At 34.2% G+C, this 21,447-nt stretch overlaps 1 protein-coding gene and 1 pseudogene across 1 annotated transcript in view; both read right to left on the reverse strand.

The window, feature by feature from the left end:
* LINGO2 (leucine rich repeat and Ig domain containing 2) overlaps positions 1–21,447 on the reverse strand; it is a 1,702,561-nt gene that overhangs the window by 1,036,351 nt on the left and 644,763 nt on the right. The gene's annotated exons all lie outside the window — the stretch shown is intronic.
* On the reverse strand, positions 15,392–20,293 carry LOC138163594 (uncharacterized protein CLBA1-like; annotated as a pseudogene).

The raw sequence follows: 21,447 nt of genomic DNA on the forward strand, positions 1-21,447 counted from the left end.
AACTATTCATCATGCAAGCTTAAGTATTATTCATATAAACAAGTTTATAATTAAATTGTCATATTAACTTTCTTGTAGCTTTTGTTTGATATACTTAGTTGTGATTTAGTTTTTTCTCACTTAACATAGCTTAAAGTTATTATAGAAAACATGGATTATTAAAGAGAAATGTACCGAAGGATAAATAATACTAATTCAAATTTCTTGGACTAGTTATCTAAAGAGACTTAGGTTGAGCAAATCATCTCTAAAATTTTTCTATTAAATATTAAAGATTTATACACACACATATATACACTCACACATATGACTTCTGGTTCTGAATCTGACATTTTATAACTATTTAAATAACAACGTCTGAACATGTCTCTCCCGTTGGAGAATGTATATAACAGCACCTTGCTTATCTCAATCACAGTGTTCTTTCCAGTGTCAAATGAGGCAACAGATGTGAAAATGGTTAATAAAATCTAAAGTGCTATTAATAATATTTTTCAATACAGAAAGTATCTTTGATTATATTAGGGTGGGAACTCTCTAACAATGACAATCACAGCTTATCTATCCTTTAACAGTTAAGTATTTTTAAACTTTTATTTATTTTTAACTAATGAAATAAAACAAGCATTTCTCTAATGTAACATAATAAAAGAGATGATTGTACATGAAACAATGATCTCTATTCCTTTTAAATATAATATTCTTTTTAATTTAATATTCCTTTTAGATATAATTTTTATACTTAACTATTTAACATGATCCCTGGCTGTGATTCTTATCCATGTCTTTCATTTTATAGATCTTCCATAGATTTACCAGTTCCCTGAATAGAATAGAGATAAATTTAATTTTCCTTTTAAATATAATAAATTTATCACATAGATTTTTTTCCTCCTTTCCCTCACCCATAGATGACAATTTAGCAGTTAAATATTTAAGAGTTCCCTGTGGCTTAAAGATGATTTACCCATATTCACATACCTAGTAAGTGACAAAGACAGGATTTTAATATAGGTGTTCTTCACTCCAAGTTCATCTATCTCTCCACTACAATATGCATTTCCCTTTATTAAGAGTTATAAAATAAATTTATTAACTAAGACTGAAAAGATAAAGAGGCATTGAGGTCCCACTTTATGAGTAGACATTATATATATATATATATATATATATATATATATCCATTTATATGGGGAAGTATTCAAGCATAGAAAATAGAGATTCAGTCTTGGACCTAGTAAGACCTGAGTTCAAAGTCTACCTTTAAAAGATAGTGGCTGTGTGTCCCTGGCCAAGTTGCTTTTTTTTTTTAACCTCACAGACCTCTAGATAACCCCTTAAGTCGATAAATTCCAGAGAAAGTGCTTACCAGCATTAGTAGATAGAGTTACTTATCTGAGTGGTCTCTGTATTAATTGAATCAAAGTTCTAGTCCTTATGTAAATATTAGCATATATTTTCTTTTAGCAGAGCAAAATATTTTTTAAAGTAATCTTTTATATTTTTAGTAATTTCTCAAATTAGGAAATCTATTTTTCACATATACACATATGTATGTATATATGCATACATATGATGGTGTGTATGTATATATAATACTTCATACACATATATGCATAAACACATAAATACATATGTGTGTGTTTGTGTACATACACACAGAGAGTTAGCCTGAAAATAATTATTGAGCACTCAGTGAGTGTAGAGTAGTGGATCCTGTGAAATTATATAAAGGGAAGAGGCAACATGATCTCTGGCCCAGAGAAACTATGCCACTGGGAATATAACGAAAAATGTCAAGGAATAACTGACCTCAAGAAGCTTAAATTCTCTTGAGCAGGCAGTGGATATGAAGGTGTCACAATTTAATCATTACAAAGTAAATTCAAAATAATTTCAGACTGGGAAACACTAAACACCCAGAGGAAACTTCAATGGATTTTCATATTACATTTTAGTTGATCATCAGAGGAAACTGGAATTCTAGTTTAATATGAAACAAAATAAGTATGAAATAAAAACAAACACATAAAAATAATGTCTAAATTGTATTTTTTATTCTTTCTAAATATTAATGACATGCAAAATGCATGTTTTCAAAGAAGTATTTCTAAGCATTCCAAAAGTTAAAAAGTATAGCCGTTAAAAGGTCTTCCAGTTTACTTTTTCTAGTCACAATGAAAACCTTCAATGCCCTGTACCCTTTTTCAGCTCAGGAAATAAATTTGTTTTATTATAGTTAAAATGTTTATGACAGTGGAGAGAAAACTGTACTTGTAGTCAGAAGCACATATTGTATTTTAAACAGAAAACATTTATATAAAGTACAAAAATAAGAGAAAAAAACTATCTCAAAGCCTATATATGTAAAAAGAAATTTATATTATTGATATGTCAATATTAATGAACAAAATTATTTGTACAAGGTGTCCCAAATGTGCAGGGGTGGGGAACATGCAGCCTCAAGGCCACATGTGGCCTTCTAGGTCCTTGACTTCCGCCTTGACTGAATCCAAAGAAACATTTGTCCTCTGAAGTTTGGATTTGGTCAGATGGCTACACTTGAGAACCTAGAGGGCACAGGTTCCCCACCCCTGTCTTAGTGTGTTTTAAGCTTTAATTGCTTAAATATTAAGTTGCTATAATAGCTTAAGCTGTATTAAGTTTTTTGGGGGGGACATGTTATATTATTTTTATACGAGATAAACCATTTTCCACGTTTTAGCAGTGTCTATCATATAGTAAACAAAAACAGTCGTTAACTAGCTGACTTTGGAGTTCTTTTAATATCATAGCAAAGATCATTTTTCCATCTTTAGTAGAGTTTCCTAAATTAATTCTATTAGCCCAATGAATAAAATCTAGGTCATATAGACTCTCGTGAATTAGTTAGTTACCAGGCTGGTACTACCAAAGACTGAATATATTGCATGCTTTAAAGGCTGACTTTGAAGACTGCACTTTCCATTGATTCAGGACTAGATCACTAAAAGTCTTCCCTCATTAACAAGGGCCTCTAGGCTATTTATTACAAATTCCTTCTCATCAAGTTCCTCTGTTTTCTAAATAATATAAGCCTCACTGAACAGAAAAGAACAGCATCACCATAAGCTCAGTGATGGAACCTTTACTAAATCTCATTGTCCTTAAAGTATTTTCTTTACACTGAATAGTTCTTCACTGGAGGCTGGCTTCTTGGTCTGAATCCTAGAGTCATTACTTTAGATATATTTGAGCCAAGGGTATCGAGAAGCAAAATCAGAATCTATTAGAAAACAACTAGGAAATAATACTATACACTGGTATTGGCTCATAAAACAACACTTGATCAATAAGCATTTATCAAGTCTCTATGATATTCAAAGAAAGAGCTTTGTATGGAAAGCATTCAAAATTCTGTGAGGACACATTTCCTGGTCTCACTCCCATAGAATTTCTCATCTGGTAGCAAATTAAATCATACAAGAAGAAAAAATTCTTATGTTAGTTCATGATATAATATGAGGCAAAAGAGGGTTGCAAAGCACAATTTAATCTAAATATACAGAGATATGGTAGTTATTGATCATGTGATGATGAAATCTTTCAGGAAAGAGGTAGCATTGTAGTTAGACTTCAAGAGGGGAAGAGAATTTGGACTTTACTTGGTAGGCAGCAGGCATCCACTTACAATATTGTCAGTAGGAGTAGCATGTGTATATGCATAGGAAGATAATTTTGGCAGCTATGTGAAGGATGATATTGAAGGTAGAGAAAATGGAGGCAACAACATCTGTTAGTATGATAAATCTATGTAGGTGATAGATAATAAGAAAGATAATTAGAGTGGCTACAGGAGGAATAAAGAAGATTGTGGAGATAAAAGATGTAGTTTGAGGGTAAAATCACCAGAATTTCGCAAATGACAGGATAGAAAGTATGAAGTTAACAAAAAGTCAGGTCTCATTGAAAATTAATTCAATAATGTTGCCATAGACCAAGCTAAATTTTTAAAAATGAGATTTAAGAAAAAAAAGAAAATCTATCAGTTTTAGACATGTTTAACTTCATATATGGGATATACATCTGTATGGAAATGTCATAAAATCATTTGGATATGCAGGTCTGGAACTCAGAAAAGAAATTATGATGGTGCTGATTTGAAAGTTTTTGCATCTGGATAGATATTTACACCGTGGAAATGAATGAAAATGAATGAGTGAGAAGAGAGAAAATGAGAGACCCTTACAGATTATCCTTCTTAAGCAGGCTGGGTGAAAAAATGAGTAATCAATGAATGAAAGTAAAAAGGATGAAACCTATCTGTGAAGTCAAAGGAAGAGATGCTGCCTAGTGGGTGAGGGTAGTCTACATCTACAGAAGCTGTAGGGAAATCAAAGAGAATGAAGACTAAAAAAATAAAGCAAAGGGATTTTTGCATTTCTGAGGACTTTGATTACTTTAAAAGAGAACTTTTATGATAATTATGGAGATGAAAGCTTGCAAGGGGTTGAGGAGAAATCAGGGAATGTAGAAATGGAAGCATTTAAGGTAAAAAAAAAACTTTTTTCAAAAAGTATGTTAGTGAATGAAAGGGAAAATGCTGTATGCTAGTGAAAGGGGTTACAATAGTCAACTTTTTACTTTTAATTGAGGACAATTGACAGTGTAAGGTTTTGGGAAGAAGCCAGTGGTGAAAGAGAGATTTCTACTGAAGATGAATGAGACAGGGGGTAGCATTTGGAGCAAGATACGGGATGAAACCAAGGGGGATAACATCAAAAGTAGAACTAGTAAGATTAGCCTCAATAAAGTCTAAAGAAAACTCCTTTTGTGAACAGACAAAGGAAGAGCACAGACCGTCTCTCATGCTTGGGATGCTTTACCTCCTCATCGCTACCTAATAACTTCCCTGGTTTCTTTCAAGCCACAGATAAAATCTCATCTTCACCTTCTACCACCTCTTAAATTCCATGACTCCTTCTTTGAATTATTTCCCATGTATGTTGTGTATGGCTTGGTAGTACCTGTTTGTATCTATTTGCTTGTTGTATTCCCCATTAGATTATTAACTCCTTGAGAAGAGGGCTTGTCATTTATCTTCTTTTGTATCTGTAATGCTTAGCACAGTGCCTGGAATATGGTGTGTGTTTAATACATATTTATTGAGTGACTGAGATGTTACAGTTCAGAAGTTTTGAATAATGGATAAGGGGAGCTGAGAGAGTCAAATGAGTGATGACCTCAATAGACATCATCAGCTTAATGAAAATTCTTCCACTGAACCTCAATGTAGATAATGCTTCAATTCCTAGAATTTCTTTTTAACAGTTATTCTACAACTTTTTTGATCTCAAGAGCCTTTAACTTGTAAAATCAATTGATTTTTCCTCAAGGTCTTATTAAAATGTCAGGTTTAGCTATCGATATTCACTGTGTTGTAAATTTAAATGTCTTATTTTATTTTTTTACAAAAACAGTTTTGACCTAATGGTCAAATGAAAAAGGTTCTGACCTCCTATAAGGGCACAAAGAACCTCTAGGTGTCCTGAGAGCAGGCTTTGGGAATCACTTCTTTATTTTTACCTGACTCTTTCTTACACCCTTTCTAATTTGTATGAGGTGATTGTATCATATATGGAAAATTACAAAAATCCAATCTGATGATTATAATATTGGTGACAGACAATTATATGATATTTAAAGTTTAAAAAGTGTTTTCCATAAATTATCTCATTTAAGTCCAAAAACATAAAAACAACTTGTGTGTTGGATTCCGGATGTATTGTTAACCATATTTTACATATGAGAAAACTGAGGCACAAAGAGGTTAAATGACTTGTTCATGGTCAACACAATTATTAAATATCAGAGGTAATATTTGAGCCTAGTCTCTCCTAACTCCAAGTTAATTTACTAGATGACATTGCCTTTCCATGATATTTGACAATTAGTCCTAGATAAACATAAAATAAATCTCTAAAAGTGGTTTGTCCTCTGGAATGCCTTCCATTATGCTACATGAAATCTTATTTTACATCTTCTAACACTCCTTAGCTGTGTTATCATGGGTAAGTCATGTATATAGCTATGTATAAACATTTTGAATGCCTGAATTATCTAAATATCAACTATGAGTATTATGTTTGTGCATTAACTATTAATAAAATTGATCCGTGTACAACATGATTACCTTTTGGACCGAATACGGTCGACAAAGAAGACTGTACATTTTTGACATAGTAAAACAGAGCTATGGAACCTCTTTTTTCCCCATTAATTCCCTGAGGATTCAGTATGTCCCATTTCATGCTGAGTTGCACACTAAAGTAATTCTTTCCGAATCCCACTGCATGTAGCCAACGTTTTTTTAGGTCTCATTTACATCAATTATTCGTGTTCATTTTGTGTAGAACACCATAAAGTGTTCAAGATTTGACCAAATGGTATGAAAAAATCTTATCCATGACATCCATAAACAATATTTTTAGTACAATATGGCATTGAGAAAGAGTAATAACCATGGTTGAACTAACTTAAAGAATCAAATGAGGGTTTTGTATAATACTTGGGTAGGATTTGATCACCAAAAAAAGCTATAAACTCAATTTATTTCTTGGAAGCAGAATATAGATGATGAATATTACTTGACTTTAAAGGAATATCTGTAGTTTCTATTTTAATAAATATTTATTTACTTGAACTGAATTGAATACATAATATTTAAGTTATTTGATTATACATTCTGTTGAAAACATATCATCAGGGCAGGTAGGTGGCACAGTGAATAGAGCACTGGCCCTGGAGTCAGGAGGATCTGAGTTCAAATCCAGCCTCAGACACTTAACACAAAAACTAGCCATGTGACTTTGGGCAAGTCACTTAACCCCAATTGCCCTCCAAAAAGAAAAAAAAATGTATCATCTATCACTTTTTGAAAGTGAAAAATCTTGTAAATTTCAAAGGCTAAGCACTTTGGGGGGGGAGGGAGAGGGTGGCCTGAAAGTCTAAAGTTTAATAAGCTTTTCTTTCATAAACGGATCAAATCTTAATAAAGAGTAGAACTAACTCTCATTTGTTACCAGAGGTAAGGAGATGATGGATGATGTGGAAAATTTGGGGGGAATCTGTAGAGCCTTTTGATTGATCCTTAGCTTTCTGTTTTCAGTGGTTCTTGAAGGCGGCTTTGTCATATGATTTTTTGGCATTACGATGTTCAGGTTTTTGAACTTGTCATGTTGCTATGATCCTTAAATTGACGATGCATTATATCATTGAGATTCATGTGTTTTGCTTGTATGTGCATTTGTGTTCTTTTAACATTATTGTATTTTGCTTCTCTTCTTCCAGTATATTATATTCCCAATAAGCTGTTCTTTCTTTGATTTTTTTGAAAGATTCATGACTATGAATTTAAGTTTTGCTTGTCAATTTTAGCCATTCTGTACTAGCATATTATTGCAGGTTGTCACTTTTCTGTCACATGTTCTTTCACCTCTGTTTTGAAGCATTTCAAAATATTTTGCTAAAGTTCCCTGCTCACTTGGTAATCCACAGGTTTCTCTGTTTCATCAGGTGTTGGCTCATTTTTCTTTGTCTTGCATTACATATTTAGAGATATTTTTAAAACATATTTAGATGTCAGTGTCCATTAGCCCTTCTGTTTTTATGTCTTCCCCATCTACTTGTGTTCAGTCTGCTTTGACGGCAGATCTTCCAAGCTGTCTGAGGATTTTGGAGGATTTTCTTTTTACCATTCATGTTCTCTGCTCTAATTAACATGTAGGGGAATGGAATTGGCCTCAGCTAGATGTCAATTCCCTTTCCTTCAGTCCTGATGCAGCACCCCCTCTCCTCTGAACACTATTTGTATGTACAACTTTGCCTGGATTCAACTCTATAGGACAATATGGCCATGTGTCCCCTGCTATCCCCCCCCCTTCTCCACTTTCTAGTCTTCTTTTGAATATTGTCATCCCCCATTTAATTGTAAGCTCTTTTTGGTCAGGGTTTGACTTTCTTATTCTCATTTATATCCCTAGTACCCTGCACAGTGTCTAGCACAGAGAAGGTCTTCAATAAATGTTCATTGAACTGAACCAAATTATTATCAGAAAACTGAATGTAAACTGAAAGCAGAAAACTGGATTCCTAAGCTTCTTTTGTATCTGTGTGTAGTTACATATTTTTTTTCAAATCTGTCCCTAGAAAACTGTAAAGAACTGTATGATCATTTGTTCTTTACTTGGCAATGAAGTGATGCATATGCAATGATTATGATTTTATGGATGTCATACTAAACAAGGACAAAGCAATCCAATTCAGTTGTACCAGAGGTCACTCAAAACAGATTGCAATCTAGGTGGCTGACCTACCATATTCTTTTCCCCAAAGTAATAACAAGTACAAAATAAAAGTAATATGTGTGCAGAATGGGATTGAGGCTCTATCTCAGAAATATCTAAATTTCCAAGGAAGAAAGAAAATTACTAAACATTGTAACAAAAGTGCAAAATACACAGAGAGAAAGAATGGGAGATAAACTGATCAAATTAGCAGTAGGGTTTTTTTTTTTTTCTCTACAAAATAACACGTATATCCACTTGGAATGTTCAGCATCCTGGAGAATTCTATTTGTCCTTAACATTTATACTGATAAGATTTTTAAAGAACAGGCAAAGAGGCAAGTGAAGTAAGCAGAAAAAGGAAAATGATGCACACAGTGACAACGAGGGTGATCTAAGCGACAACTACAAAAACAGAAAATACGTGTTTTATAATTATAATGACCTAGCTTACTTTAAAAAAAAAAAAAGAGGACCGAGGAATAAGATAATATAGCTCTCTTGGTACCTTTCTTTGTGGCAGTGGGAGAATATGGAGAAATACACACATTTTTATTTATGCATACACACACATATTTACACAAATCAAATTTGATTGGTATGTTGGTTAGTCCTTCTCAAATGCTCCCCCCCCCACTTTATAGTCATTCCTTTTTCTTTTTTGCATGGAGGAAAGAAGGGCATTTGGGGTTAAATGAGGGTCACACAGCTAGTAAGTATTAAGTGTCTAAGGCCAAATTTGAACTCAGGTCCTCCTGACTCCAGAATCGGTGCTCTCTTCACGGTACCACCTAGCTGCCCCCTGTTATAGTCATTCTTAATATAATAGAATAATGACTCTCAGGTTTGGAAGGAGGAAGTAAAATTGTGAGAAATAAAGAGGATATGAAACAAATGATAGCAATAAAAATAAAGAATTTTTTAAAAGACCATAAGTCATAAGAAAATATCTGAAGGGTAGAAAAATTTAACTAGTGTAAAAAGAGTCTTTATGATTTTATGAGCACCTAGAAATGTGCCTGGTTTTTAGGCAGGAGAGATGAAACTGAATCATAACTTCATTTATTTTCAAAATTCAATAATAAAACAAAATCTTCATCATTTTCAAAGATTAAGAAAAGAGTGGGTCAAAGTTCTACCTCTTATACAACCTAACAATGTAATCTTGGGTAAGTCACTTGAATTCCATGTCACAGTATTATATACCTAGGATTATAGTTAGCAGTGAAGGTATTGATCTTTCCTGTTAAAGGGGGGAAGAGGATCATGATAAATCCCCAAATCACTAGATTGGCAGACGACAGATTTGGACTGATAAGCAATATTTGATACTGAGCAATTTTATAAAGTTCGTTAAGCCATGACCTCTATAACTTGGATTTCTTCGTCTGAAAAAAAAATTATTAAACAGGATTGATGTTCTCTAAAGTTTATTCTATCTCTTCTATTAATCTTTAACTCTGTGACCTTTAACTCAAAACTACATTTCATTTAGTCTGTTTTCTAAAATTAGGAGAATAAGAATCATGCTACCAACCTGAGGGTGTGACTTTGGAGGCCAACACACACACAGAGTTACATGTATATATAAAAGATGACAGTGATTTCTTGACAATCTCTATATATTCAATCAACACATGTTCATTAAACATCTACTATGTGCAAGGTTTTCATCTATCACATGTAGTGAATGGACAGTGACCTCATGACGAAATCAATTAAAATACTGAGTTTTTTTTCAGTCTCTGATGGCAACAAAATAATTTAAGCTATCAATACTTCAGGCAAATATCTGAAACCCTAAATTAGAGAAGACCTGATAATCTGACTTGATAGTGAGAGGGTATTTCCTAGATTTATGGGAATACAAAGTCTGTCTGTGGGAAAAAGGGGAGATCCAGACAAAGTATTCTAGGGAAATTTGAGGAGTAATAGAACCTTTAAAAAATCTGGTGTGCTATTTTGGAAGGCTGATGTTGACCTCATTAATCTTTACCTCGAAGGACTACCTCTCTGCTCTGCTTGAAAAACTGGGATTTTATAGCCTCTCTGATTCTAACAGCCCTGAAAATAACTTCAAACATCTGAAGAAGAGTTTTGCTAATCTATGCTTTTATTGCTGTAAATTCCAGAAGTGTTTTGTCCTAGTTGATGCCAACTCTAAATATATAAATTGACTTAAATTGGAATCGAGACAAAAGTTTGAAGGAAAAAAAAAGAGGTTGTGCCAGTTTAGTTTTCTTACTACAGAACCTCAAGGAGTGTTATCATTCTAGAAGCCAAATACAGGAATTGTTTTAAACTGGACCATAAATTTAGATATGGATGGCCTGTTAGAGGTAATTTATTGCCCTCATTTTAATGAGAAAACTTTGGCCCAGAGAATTGTCACTTGATCGAGTTCACAGTTTCAGAGCCAGGCTTTAAACTCTGATCAAAGGATCATAGATTTAGACCCAAAATGGACCTTAGAGGCCACTGCATACAAACTCCTAATATTGTAGATTAAAAGCAACAACAAAAATAACAACTGTGGCACAGAGGTACAATTGAGTTCCAGAGTCATGCATATAGGAAGTGATTAAGATGGGATTCGAGCCGATGCCTCATGGATTTCAAATCCGATGGGCTATCCACTATTCCAAACTGCTTCTTATTTAACATTTGTGCCAAATCTTGAATTTCGTGGAATTGGCTTTGCAAGGGATTTACCATTATCCTAATTTTCATAGATTCTTAAGAAATATTACTTTGCTAGACATATTTAACAAAGATTAGAATTTAACATATGTAGGAACTAAATAAGAAAACAAATAAATTGAATCATTGAAAATTAAATATTTTTTTAAAAAAATATTATAGTGTAAGAATCCAAAAATACTTATAATACATATGGAAAGAGGTTTGGACCCAGTCAGAGTCATTTGCTAGCATAAACATCTTTTTTATCTTTTTTTATAACCACAACTCCATTAGATATTTAAAAATATATATATAATCAGATCACACTAATCAATTTCAAGTGAGAAGAAATAGAACTAAAGTACGAAAAATGAATTGGAAAAGTTTCCATAGGGATATTTCCTTCCACCAAAGGGACCTCATTAACCTGAAAAGAATGTCTCATTTGTAGATGGTGGCCGCAGTGTTTTGAGGAAAGACATAGTTCTTGTTGATTATTCCAAGCATGATCTCCCTAGAAGTCTACTAGGGAAATGATGCAAAGAATCCACATCGTTTAATAGCATGCATCCATAAACCTCACTTTTTTTTGGAAAGGCTCTACAAGCCTTGGGGCATGGGCAAAAGAGTTATTTCTGATGGACAGAGTGTGGATGGTGAAGCAAATGGTGGATACTATCAGTAGAAGGGCTTTTGTGCCTTCATTCTGAGAATTCCAATTGTCAGGGCTTAATATCAAAGAACTTCAGGGCACTACACATCCTGTTGCATGGGCTAATGCAAAGAATAAGAAACTGAAAGTCAGATTTGTTTTCAGTCTCACACTTTAGGGACCCTGCTATAGTTTTTGTTTTTAAACTCTCCATGTGGATACTTTCCAATACTGATTTCCTTCAATACAGAGATATCAAAGTCAGAGTTTTACCGCAATGCAAGGTAAAACTAGACTAAAGTGTTTGTTGGTGCCCACAAGAAAGCACAGAATAGGGTGAGATGATGACAGACTTTTTTTGAGAATTGAAACCAAAACATTTGGCAGCCATTGATGACTTAGTTGTTAAGATTTAAAGTAAGATTTTAATGTTGGTTAGTCTTAGAAGCTCTCAAAAATAAGCTGTTTCCAATTGTGACACAGAACTCACATATTTAAAGGAGTGAATACATTTTAACTCCAATTTATCTCTTTTTGACAGCACATCCCAAAGTTCCGATTTGCTTCTTGCTACATTACAGAGCTATCATGAATGTCAAGTTTTGATGGGCACCATAAGGACTCTTCTCTGTAGTGTGTAATGCATGTGGGTATGTCTGATATGATTGACTGTGACATACAGGCATTTTCCATATAAAGATTAATTGCTTTAGCACTTGCCCATTACTGGATGGCTTCACTGTGACTGCACAGTTTTAGGTAATACTTCAGGGAGAATTTCCCATGAGAATTTGATCATTTTTTTTTCCTGTACATTTTTTCCAGAGATAGGTTTTAGGTTATTTTATTTTGGATAAAACAAAATGTTTGCAGTGTTGACCACAAATATAATGTAAGTCAACAGAGTTACTGAGCTGCTTAAATAGATAAGGAATTTAAGTTAAATTAAGAGAGGTTACACAGAGAAAGCATGGCACAGTACATTGAGGGTTGTCCTTGTAGTAAGTACTATCTAGGTCCATGCCCTATCTTTGTCACATTGGCTAAGATTAAATCACAGTTTCTCAGTGCTCCAAATCAATGGCATCAGCCATAAGGCTCATGGCACTCCCCAGGCGGCCCAGTTCCACATTAAAAATAATTGGAAAAGATTTACCAAAATAAATTGAAATATAATAAATTGTAGATATTATCAACATACAGTTTTCTATGTCAATATATGGTTTATGAGGCTGTGCAAATCACTTAATATTTCTCAGTCTCAGTTTTTTTATCTGTAAAGTGAGAAAAATCTCTCACAGGGTTATTGTGAGGATCAAATTATATAATGTATTTGCATTTTACAAAAATAAACATAAGAAGCTAGATATTACTATTTAGTAGTTTCCTTATCTGTAAAACTTGGACTGGACTCTACTTTGATCATGCTCCATAAAAACTACATCATCAGGAAGATCATCATCCTGCAAGATTTCAGCAACTTTGGTTCTCATTCTTCATCACTACATTAGGTATACTTAGTCCCTCAAATTCAAGGGCTGGAAGGCATATCAAAGAACTCCCAAAAACTCCACTAAAGAGGGTTCCTAGACAAACCAACTGTCAATTTTCCACAAGATGCTCTTTTTGGTTTGGAATCCATCATGCCACAATGTCAAGGTACCTTTTTTTCCCTTCATATTTCCTCCCTACTTTTCAACTTCCTGTTGAGTTGTTGTGTTCCCCAGTTAGATTGCAAGTCCTTTGAGGCTAGGGTCTATCATTTTATTATTTTTATCCTCAACACTTAACAGAGTACCTGGCCCAAAGCAAATGTTTAATACCAATGAAATCACAAGTCTAACCATGAACTCTGTCTTCGAAAACAGTTTATAGGATCTTACATTTAGAGCTGAAAGACTGTAGGTCACCTGGTTCTAGTTAAATCCTTTTATATTATAAGTACTCTGGAGCTCAGAGAATATAGGTAATTTACCAAAGGCAAAACAGGTAATAGAGATAGTGTATAATGCGTAAGAAATTAATGCAGTATAGTGATAGAGGATCAACAGCAGAAAGAAGAAGACTGAAGTTGAAGTTCTACCTTTTACATCCTGGCTGTGCGGCTCTGAAGAAGTTACTTAACTTCTCAGTGATCCAGGCAATTCTCAAAAATTGATACACATTGATACAAAAAGATTTCACATAAGTGTTTACATTTAGGAAATAATAAGGCCTAGAGAAAAAAATAATATGGCTCTTGTATCTCAGGAGAATCAGTATTCTATTTCTTGGCAGCAGTATATTTGAGCAATATTAACAAAAAAGAAGGAGCATTGAGAGAATGAGAGAATTTTACATATATGTACAAATAAGTCATATGAGGAATGTCAGAAGTAGTGGAAACTGTAGCAGACTGTAAAAGAAAAAAATATTTCACAGGAAAAATAACATTCTTTTTTTTTTCAGGGAACTTTATTTAGTCCAATGTTAAAAGAGGCATTGTGGATTCTTTGCCTTTTGTCATTTTTAAAACGAGTGATTATTTAGTGGAGACCTGGAGGAAGTTTTCATTTGGATGTTCCATAAAACAAAGTTTAAAATGCAATACAGCAGTTGTCCATGATTGCTGCTTTGTCAAGGTCAGCAGTTAAACATGAAAATGTCAAATTATCCAAGGTTTAGGGCATAACTCACAGCACGGAGTTTTATGTTTAGCAGAAGATGGAGATCTATCTCCCTTTTTTTGGAGAAAAAATATATATTAAAAAATAAAAAGAAAATATTTTAGGGAAAAACAGCTTAAGTTAGGGCTAAGATGCTTTGGGAAGATACTTTTAAGTTTTCATTCATCTTTTAGTTAAGAGTATATTTTAAGCCTACTAGGCACACTATTTTAACATATTCCAAAGAAGTATCCTAGCATTTAAGCAGACATCTTTAAAGTGACATTATTCTGTATTAGTCATAGTATGTCATGTGAAAATAAAGAAAATAAGTATGTTGAACAGACCGACAATGAAATTCACATTTTGGAATGTCTAGGCACAGATGGAAAGTTTCCTAAGAATTTCTAGTTCTCCTAGTCAGAGACAAAAGGTCAATGAATGAGTCAAGACATGGGGGAGTCATCTGAAGAAGAGGTGTTGTTTTTTTTCTTCCTTCAGTCATTTGTGGCAATAAGCTCGTGCTGCTACCATGAAATGAGCCCCAGAGGAACGCTATATATAAAGCTGCATCTTGATTGGCTGCCTGAGAACAGGGGACTGGCAACATTATCAAAGAAATATATGACATCTCTAAATTTACACTGGCAATGCATTCCTTTTCAAGGCTTTGATGAAGTATTTGTTGACTAGAAAACTAAGCAAAGGTTGTGGGAAAAGCCTCCATTTGCTTTCTAATGACAAAGAAAATACTGCATTTAAAAATGGAGAAGAAACTCTTCAAATGGAAGTGCTTGCTTTTACCCATGATTAATTCAAATGCCAAGTGGGAGCCATAGGAAAATACAGCTGAGAATTTGTTTTCTCACCTCAAAGATGTCTATTATTTAAAATTTCTAGCACCACATCAGTAGCAAAATGTAAAATTTATCTCAAAAAGAACAATATTTTTTCTTCAATTTTTTTGTTTTAAAAAGTAATTTTTTTTAGATTCTGGGAAGTAGAGTATTTTTTCTTTCTTGATGTATTGTGCATTTCCACTGGAAAGTCTTCTTCAAAAGCAAGTTGGACATAAATGAGCTGCTGTGTCAGAGAACTGGGGATCCAGAGTGCTTGGTGTGAATTAGTGTCTTGTAATTATTAAGATTAAGGCCATTTATTTCTATCAAATATTCAGTATCTTTTAGATCTGAACCTTCCCAAATGTATCCTTAAATCTTGGAAGGATTTTTTTGAGCAGCATCTATTACAATAACAGGAATTTGTCTTGGCAATGATATTTATTCCAGTGGAATCTTGAAGTAGATGTGCTATGTAAAATTTGGAGAATCCTCCAGAGTCTTCAGGACTCAGAGAAAAATTGCTTTTTTTTTACAGGCTTGCAGCTAGTATTTTCTTCATTATGTTTTTAAAAAATGGTGTGAGGTGCAACATCCTCTGTTATTTGTTGTACTGGTACTTCTTGAAAAATAAGCTTAAAAGTATTCTCATAGTTGACACTGGTTTTAATAGGTGAAATGGTAGCAGTTTCCTTCATACTGGTTAAACTGCCAGACTGTAGACAGCCACAATAGATTGTGACACATCCATTTAAATCAGGATCACTTTCATGTGTCCCTAGTGTTGGCCACAACTACAGAATGTCCAGGGTGTTCAAAGTGTCAGAATAGTCAGAGCCTCCCTGTAGCCTTCAAAGTAACCCCAAGAGCTGTTTTGTTCTATGGAACTCAAACAACTACTCTCAGAAATTCTAGGTTCCCATGCAACAGTGGTGACAGCATCTCTTCTTGCTTTGCTTTCCAACCATGGCAGAGTAGAGTGGATTATTCAACCCCCCCCCATCACAGTCCCTGCCACCAGATACATAATCCCCATGCTTCCCTTTGAGATCTCACTGGCAAAAGCCCATTAGACTGCCTCCACCTCATCAATGAAGGAGGCCCCACTGCCAATCTCCTGATCTTGGAGATTTCTTGCTTCTAGGTGCTGGTCCTGTATTTTTAGCAAGAAATATATTCAGGGCACATTAAAAAAAACAAAAACAAACAAAAACCCAGTTCTGTTACCAAAGGGCAGTCGATAGTGCCCATCCTGAGGAGTCATTTATTTCTTCATTTGTCTTAAAGGAAGGAGACTGAAGGGAATAGAATGGGTTGCAGACTGGGTGGCTACCCACTTTGCAAAACCCAGCCTTTCCATTCAGGGCCTGCCCCAGGAGACAGCTCCAATTTGGCCCAAAAGGGTTTCAGGCTGTAAGATTCCTCCTGGTCCACCAGCAGACCTAGCCAAGGGGAGAACTGGGGCAGACCTGCCTGGGCAGGGACAGGGTGGGAGTCGTATGAATGGGGGGGTGGAGGGCTGGAATGGACCATTAATGAGCCTAGAGTAGCAATGCTGCCCCAGACACAGAGAATGGTAGCCCTGTGACTCCCTCAGGCCTGCTGGCTCAACTTTAAAATTTTTGGATGCATCATCATATGACAGAAAAATTAGACAATGTTTTTGTTGTCCTAACAGGCAAAATTGGGTCCAGTGAATGAAGCCAGATTTTTCACTCATAAAAGGGAAGAACTTTCTAAGAGAGCTGTCTAAAATACAATAGGTAATCCCCCTTCTGTCACTGAAAATGGTCAAAGTTTGCATGGCCATCTGGCTGGGATGTGGTGGATGAGATTGATTCCTACACTGGGAGGCAGATTGGACTAGGTGACCTCAAATGTCCATTCCAATTCTAAGGTTCTATGACTGTCTCTGAAAATTGATTATAATTAAAAAGAGAGAAGGGGCATTTTAAAGGTACCATATTGAAGCTGAAGGACTTATACAATAACAAAAGTAAAGTGATTATGGAATTCTAAATTTGGCCTTATTTCCAATTTGGAAAAAAAATCTTTCAAATAAGCCAGCAGCCTCTCCTACACTCCATTATCTTTCATAATTGTGCATGTTATTAAACGGTGGAGTGGAATAGACTCCATTTCACTTGGCAAAACACAGCTAAAAGAATCATTTGCTGTTCCTAAAATTCACTTCAACTGGGCAGTGGTACAAGTCATCAGTAAACAAAAGTAGTTAGATCCTGGCCAGCTTTCAGAAAAAAAAAAACAATTCTCAATTTACCACTTTGTTAAAGCAAGATTAAAATGACACATTTGAATTTTGAATGGAAAACCTAGTTATAATTTTTATCTTGCCATCATGGAAATATATCTTTGAAAATGAAGTATTATTAAAATTCAAAATACATTTACCAAACTCTAAAAGACCTAGATTGCTTTAGAGAATATTTTAACAAATTCATCATACCTTATGATATTGCCCCTAGCATTACAGGTAACTTATTAGGGGTAGGATCCCTATCATATTGTGAGTTAATTCCCTAGTGACTTCAACAAATGCCTTGCCAATTTCTGAGCTCTACATCACAATAGCCCACTATTTAGAACTGTGATACCTATGACAAAATGTCTCATACCTAAAATGTGACCATATTTCAGGGGTGACAACAAGACAGGGTTTTTTTTAAATTATTTCAGAGTCACAAATATTTTTCAATCATTTAAGGCACCATAAAGGCGATCTCCATGGGACACAGTAGATGTCATTAGCATTGTAAATCTTTGACTGGGATTTTAAAAAGAAGTTTTAAAAAGTTTTACAAAGAAAATTAGGTGAATTTAACTAACATTGTCCCAATAATATGGCAATCTAGAGGACAGATGATGAATTGAGTTGAAAAGACCTAATAAGAAGAAAGAGAAAAAGAGAAAGAGAGAGACAGAGAGAGAGAGAGAGAGAGAGAGAGAGAGAGAGAGAGAGAGAGAGAAACTTCATCAAAGTGCTAAGACTAGTGTCACAGATAGCTAGATAGGTAAGGAGAACAAGATATAGGAAACCGAGAATATGCTGATCAAGAGTATGAGGGTTGAGGGGAGAATATTTGGGAGAAGAGAATGGAGGGAGAGAGAGGATAGAAAATAACAAGATGCCTAATGTACAATGTTTCAAAGGGTAACAAAGGGTATTGTTAATCAAAATGTTTGATTAGTTTCCAGAAAGGGTGTGTAACTGTACCATCATGTTCATATAGTAAAGGACTTTATATCTCTAGAAATCTAAAGTGTTTGCAAGGAAGATAGAAGCAGCTTTTAAAGAAATAAGAAGATTCTTAATCCCAAGAGCATAGGGAAATGGATGACAGGGAGTCCTGGGAAAAATTTAATATTTCAAACTTGCATGTAGCTATATGGAGATACTTGAAAAATATGAAGCAGTATGAGATTCATTTATGTGTATAGACAGACGGACAGAGAAATGTAAATATATACACACATGCTTATGAATGTATATAGTGTAGACGGACATACTTGACAACCAATAAGCATGTCAAAAACTTTCAAATACACACACACAAAAAGCAAAAAAAGTAAGTCCAACCTAAAATTATGAACTTCTCTCATTTATATCTAACAAAAATTAACTTTAACAAATTTAATAGCAAACTGTTCTATTATGTGTGTTCCCCTTTCTATTTTATGAAGATGTTGTTACAATAAATATTATTATGAAAAATTTCATCAGTGCATAATTTGTATTTTAATTATGTTTATTATTAATGTTAATTAAAAAATTTAAATTCCAAATTCTCTTTCTTCCTCCCACCCCCCACCCATTGAGAAGGCATGCAACATGATTATCACTATACATGCAAAGTCATATAAAACATGTTTCCATATTAGCCATGTGACAAAAAAAGGAAGAAAATGGAAAAAAAATATCAAACTGCACTTAGGGTTTTATCAGTTCTTTCTTTGAATACAGATAGAATTGTTCATCAGGAGTCCCCTGGAGTTGTCAATCATTGTACTGATCAGAGTTACTAAATCTTTCATATTCTATTGTTATTACAGTATTGCTGTTACTGTATACCTTAGTCTCCAGATTCTGCTCACTTCACTTTACGTCAATTCATATATCAGATAACATGTTGTTGTTGTTTTTTTAGTCTTCCGAAAACCCTTCATCATTTCTTACATTGCAGTAATATACCATAAGAGTCATATTCCACAACATGAGCTGTTTCCATTTTTTTTCTATTACAAAGAATTCTACAGGGAATACTATTGAAGGTAAAAATATTAATAAGATCATGAACACACTGAGTCCCAAAGTATATAGATACAGCTAGAGACAGATAGAGAGATATAGAAATAAAAAATATAGATATATAGACATAGATAGAGATGCTATGAATTTATTTTTTGTACAAATAAACTTCTCACCTTATCAAGAAAACATTCTTTAGAATGTGATCCTAACATCACCTTACTATATCAAAGATTGAAAATAGCTCTCATTTTACTACATAGGTCCATATTACTTTCGAAAAAGTATGAACTAAATTACAACTCTATAGATATGGTGCATATGAGTAGAGCTTTCTATAGTCTTTTCATAAATAAATTTATTGCCATTGATATTTGCAAAACAAAGAGTTATAAAAGAATATCTCGAAGTAAATTTTATTTGCTTTTCTGGAATTATTAAAGTTAGAACATGTTCTCACATGAATAATTATTATTTGCATTCATAATAATGCTAATTCTTGGGGAAGCTAAGTGGCTCAGTGAATAGAGCACTGGCCCTGAAATCAGGAGGACCTGAGTTCAAATCTGGGCTCAGACACTTAACACTTACTAGCCATGTGACCTTCAGAAAGTCACTTAACCCCAATTTCCCTCCAAAAAGCAAAAAAAAAAAAAACCACTAAAAAAATAATGCTAACACAGTAGCTAAATTGAGTTGTATATTATGCAGTATTTTAAGTCAGAAGTAAGAAGTAATGTCAGAAAAGAAAAGTGTGTGGACTTAGAAATTAGATTTTTGATGGAGAAACCCTTCTTCCCTCCCAACTCTATCCTTTAATCTTCAACTGATGCAATAGATAAATTAATTACCTGACAGCAGTGCTTCAGAGGGACATACCGCATGATTACTCATATAAGAATTAGCTCAGTAAATCTGCTGCAGTCTTTTAAATTCAATTTTAAAACTGTGACAATACAAGTACAACTTATTCTTTGTAGTTTTGATTAAGATAAAATTAATCAAGTTTCTATTATATGCAAGTTAGTGCTTCAAAAGCTTAAAGTAAAAGAAGCACAAAACCCCAAGTACTACCTGGCTTCAAGGAATGTATGCAAAAATACAGATAGTTGTAGATAATGAAGCTTATAGATTCATCTATCTATATATTAAATAATCATTTATTATTGATTAGATGTTTTTGATAGGCACTGAATGAAACACAAAAGAAAATTAAGAATTGGCCTCTTTCCTCCCTGAACTTAAATTCTACCAAGACACACAAGCATAAAATAGTTAAGCAACATTATGAAAATATGTCCAATTTAATGCCAAACATGAAAGATTACCTATAGAAATCTAGGGAAGGGGAAATTTATTGTTCACCACAATAGCAGGGGTAAATTTGGATGTGAGATGAACAAAACTAGAATTTCAAAGACAGGAATGATTCCTCTGATAAAGTAAAGAATAAAAATATTTCAAACCTGTTAGTTGAGAGACAGTGCAGTGAAGAACTAGTTGAAAAGAAGAGTTCATACTGGGGAATAATGGGAAACAATATTATAAGGAGAAAAAGATATAATAATAATATCATAATAGCAGAGTTTGGAGAGAGTGAGTGTCACCAGCAGGAGTGACAGTTTCCAGAATTATCAACCCATAGATACCAAAGACAAAGTGGGAGGTTAGTGTAGACTCTGCTGGAAAAGGGAGTTGGAGAGTGTGATGTGGCCTTTGCCCCTGGATTGAGAAGCAGTTGAGTTTTCCAGCCATGCTGCTTCAGAGCTTCTGGACTACAGTTTGGAGGGTGACCAGGTGACCAGACTGAGGGGTAATGGCTCTTGCTCTAACCTACTTGGTTCTAGACCACTGCAAAGAGTAGAGGTCCAGAGGTGTGTAACCAGTTTGCCAGAGCATGTGCAGGATTCAGAGAGTGCACCCAACTAATAGCTCAAGTAGCTGAGAAAACCTCAATATTTGGGATAAAGCTCCCCTTTCTGGTGGCAGAGTTCTACCATGGCAAAAGGCTCAAAAGCTAAGTAAATGAGTGGCAAAA

The sequence above is a fragment of the Petaurus breviceps genome, unplaced genomic scaffold (assembly GCF_028583685.1).
Source record: "Petaurus breviceps papuanus isolate PSGF00001 unplaced genomic scaffold, PetGlider_PUasm1.0 125, whole genome shotgun sequence".
Lineage (NCBI taxonomy): Eukaryota > Metazoa > Chordata > Mammalia > Diprotodontia > Petauridae > Petaurus > Petaurus breviceps.